This window comes from Balaenoptera musculus, chromosome 10 (genome assembly GCF_009873245.2).
Source record: "Balaenoptera musculus isolate JJ_BM4_2016_0621 chromosome 10, mBalMus1.pri.v3, whole genome shotgun sequence".
NCBI lineage: Eukaryota > Metazoa > Chordata > Mammalia > Artiodactyla > Balaenopteridae > Balaenoptera > Balaenoptera musculus.
The window spans coordinates 18,115,797-18,119,311 of NC_045794.1; the positions used below are offsets into that span (position 1 = coordinate 18,115,797).

Here is a 3,515-nt window from a genome sequence, read left to right on the forward strand (position 1 = left end):
GATGTTGGTGCATTAAATGTTGTCCCAGAGGTCTCTTAGGCTGTCTTCATTTCTTTTCATTCTTTTTCTTTAGTCTGTTCCGCAGCAATGAATTCCACCATTCTGTCTTTCCAGGTCACTTATCCATTCTTCTGCCTCAGTTATTCTGCTATTGATTCCTTCTAGTGTATTTTTCATTTCAGTTATTGTATTGTTCATCTCTGTTTGTTTGTTCTTTAGTTCTTCTAGGTCTTTGTTAAACATTTCTTGCATCTTCTTGATCCTTACCTCCATCTCCATCCTTACCTTCTTTCTCCAAGATCCTGAATCATCTTCGCTATTATTATTCTGAATTCTTTTTCTGGAAAGTTGCGTATCTTCACTTCACTTAGTTGTTTTTTCTGGGATTTTATCTTGTTCCTTCATCTGGGACATATTCCTCTCTGTTTAATTTTATCTAACTTTCTGTGACTGTGGTTTCCATTCCACATGCTGCAGGATTGTAATTCTTCTTGCTTCTGCTCTCTGCCCTCTGGTGGATGAGGCTATCTAAGAGGCTTGGGCAAGCTTCCTAATGGGTGGGACTTGTGGTGGGTGGAGCTGGGTCTTGTCCCTCTGGGGGGTAGGGCTGTACTCAGTAAAACTTTAATTCACTTGTCTGCTGATGGGTGGGGCTGTGTTCCCACCCTATTGGTTGTTTGGCCTGAGGCAACCCAGCACTGGAGCCTACAGGCTGTTTGGTGAGGCTAATGGTGGCCTCTGGGAGGGCTCATGACAATGAATACTTCCCAGAACTGCTGTCAGTGTCTTTGAGACACAGCTGCCACCACCCCCCCCCCCACCTCTGCAGGAGACACTCAAATAATACGAGGTAGGTCTGGCCTAGTCTCTCATGGGGTCACTGCTTTTTTTCCCCATGGTCCTGGTGCACACAAGAGTTTGTGTGAGCCCTCCAAGAGTGGAGTTTCTGTTTCCCCCAGTCCCGTGGAAGTCCTGTGATCAAACACTGCTGGCTTTCAAAGTCAGATTCTCTGGGGACTCCTCCTCCCATTGCTGGACCTCCAGGCTGAGAAGCCTGAAGTGGGCTCAGAACTTTCACTCCTGTATAATTGTTTTCCAGTTTGTGGATTGCCCACCCAGTGAGTATGGGATTTGATTTTATTGTGATTGAGCCCCTCCTACAATTTCATTGTGGCTTCTTCTTTGTCTTTGGGTGTAGGGTATCTTTTTTTTGGTGGGTTCCAGTGGTTTTTTTTGTTGATGGTTGTTCAACAGTTAGTTGTGATTTTGGTGTTTTCATAAGAAGGGGGTGAGCTCACGTCCTTCTACTCCACCATCTTGAGTTACATCAATCCCCAACTTAGGTAGGTATTAAAAGCAGAAAAGATAATGATGATCCAAGACAGGCATAAAGCTGATTTGTTTTTATATTCTCTGTCTTTCTAAGAAATGTATATATATATATATATGCATATGTGTGTATATTTTTTAATGAATTTTGTGCTCTGTAGGATTTTATTGCTGTATTAAAAATTAATTCTCACCTACACTTTTACTAAACAAATACTTTCTTCATAGGGCAAAAGCAATTTATGCACTGGAAAAAGAATAAAGAAGTCTATTAAGACAGCAAAAGAAAAAGCATGTTTTAGGCTTTGAGGCCAATTGAATCACATAATCTAACTCTATTTTTAAGCCTAGTTTCCTGTTTCCCATTCAAACAACACTACTAAATTACTCCCTTTCCCTATCTGTTCTATAAAGCATATATATTCTAGATATATGGTACTTTTAATGATCTAGGCAGAAATTATGTCAACAGGAAAGCACTGGCTGATTTCATAGTAAAGATTAAAACACACACAGAGATTTTTCTTAAATTTGCAGTTTTCTTCCCCAAATAATTTGTTTGTTTGAGAAAAGTATGTGACCTTAATTAGTTATATTGATAAAACTTTGTTCTTTCAAGTTGGATTAAAGCTCTGTGAAGTTCAAGGCTACTCTGGAAAATGCACAGATATTCTCAAGGAGCAATTACATATAAAGCAACAGTGGTTTTTAATAATAAATTATAATTGTAGTGAATTTTTTAAAAAAATCTGAGCACAATTTCTTTATTTCATCATATTCACAAATACAGTGTCACTATTTATGACACCTTGGCTCTGAATCCTGCTGCTACCATTTAGTAGGTGAGTAACCTTGGGCAAGTTAGTTAATCTCTAACAATTTCCTTCTCTGAATAAAAGGAGTAATATTAGCTTCTTTAGAGAGTTTTTACAAAGAGGAAATAAGATGATATATGGACAAGCAATTAACATAGAGCCTGGCATGAAGTAATATTCAATAAATTGCTTTGTTTTTAGGTTTTGTTGTAGGTGGAAGTCTGTAGCGCAAAAGGAAGTTATCAATATTTTATGTAAAGTAAGTCCTTATAGCATAAGAGGAATCAGCTCTTCCTCATTCTTAGAGATAAGAGGGTTGTGGGACCCTAAAGGGCTATGATGGTATAATGATTAAAAGAACAGCAACAAAGTTTTTCAAAGAAACAGAATAACTCCCTAAACCTTTTCAATTTTATCCATACTCCAAATATTTTTCTGTTTAGAAGGGAGCATAATTTGAGTTTCATAAGAATATGATAGGGTTACATAAAAATATAAATTATCTCCTGGAACTACATAAACTGCTTCTCTATTTCAATTTGCTTTGGATGGTTCACTCATCTAGCTAGTTCATTAGCTGAAACTGCTAATTATTTTCATCCCTGTGATGGACAGTGGCCCACAGGAGTCCATCAGTGATACAGTGGTATCATTGTTTTGAAAGGGATTGCAAGGTAATTAATCATATCTACCTGCTCTATGGTTCCTGCTTTTGGTTTGTACGTACTACATATAAATTCTAGCTCTTTCTTTCTGCTTGGATGGTAAACTCATGGCAAGGACTGAATGTAACTCACCTTTGACTCTTCAACAAGTAGACCAGTTCCTAGAATATGGATTTAGGTATGTGGTTGTTGATCTAACCTTATAGCATGTCTGAGTTCTCCTTTTCTTTTTTCTTGTGTCACCAGGCTTTTGTGTTGGTGTAGTCAAACATGGCATGAAGACAACGCTAAACCCGATACTATGGAGGACAATTTTTAATCAGCTTATAAGGCATATAAGGACTTCAATGGTTAAGATATAGCCTTAAGTTGGCCCCTCAGCCACCAGAGAATTGGATTGTATCTCTTATAAGCAAGGAAGCTGTCCATGTGGGAAGCATCACTCCCATGGGATATTTGTATGACTGTTCAAATTTAAACAATATATCTGGGGAAAAGAAAGAATGCAAGAAAAATATAATAAAATTTTCTTATGTGTTTGTATAATTTCTACTTTTTGGCCAAAAGGAGTAATACATAACAATGGTTTCACGTTTTTCAGCACTTGGTCCCAAGCCAAGTTGAAAAATATCTCCTCTCCCTCTGAGGATCATCTGAGGCTTTAGTGTCTCCTTTTTGTTGTGAGAACCACATCCCAGGATGTTTC

The 3,515-nt window shown here is 37.9% G+C and overlaps 1 long non-coding RNA gene across 1 annotated transcript; it reads left to right on the forward strand.

Moving 5' to 3' along the window:
• Nucleotides 1-773: 773 nt before the first annotated feature.
• Nucleotides 774-3,132, forward strand: LOC118902693. Its single transcript, XR_005021596.1, has 3 exons — nucleotides 774-850; nucleotides 2,346-2,403; nucleotides 3,056-3,132. It is a non-coding gene; the product is annotated as an uncharacterized LOC118902693 (long non-coding RNA).
• The last annotated feature ends 383 nt before the right edge of the window (nucleotides 3,133-3,515 follow it).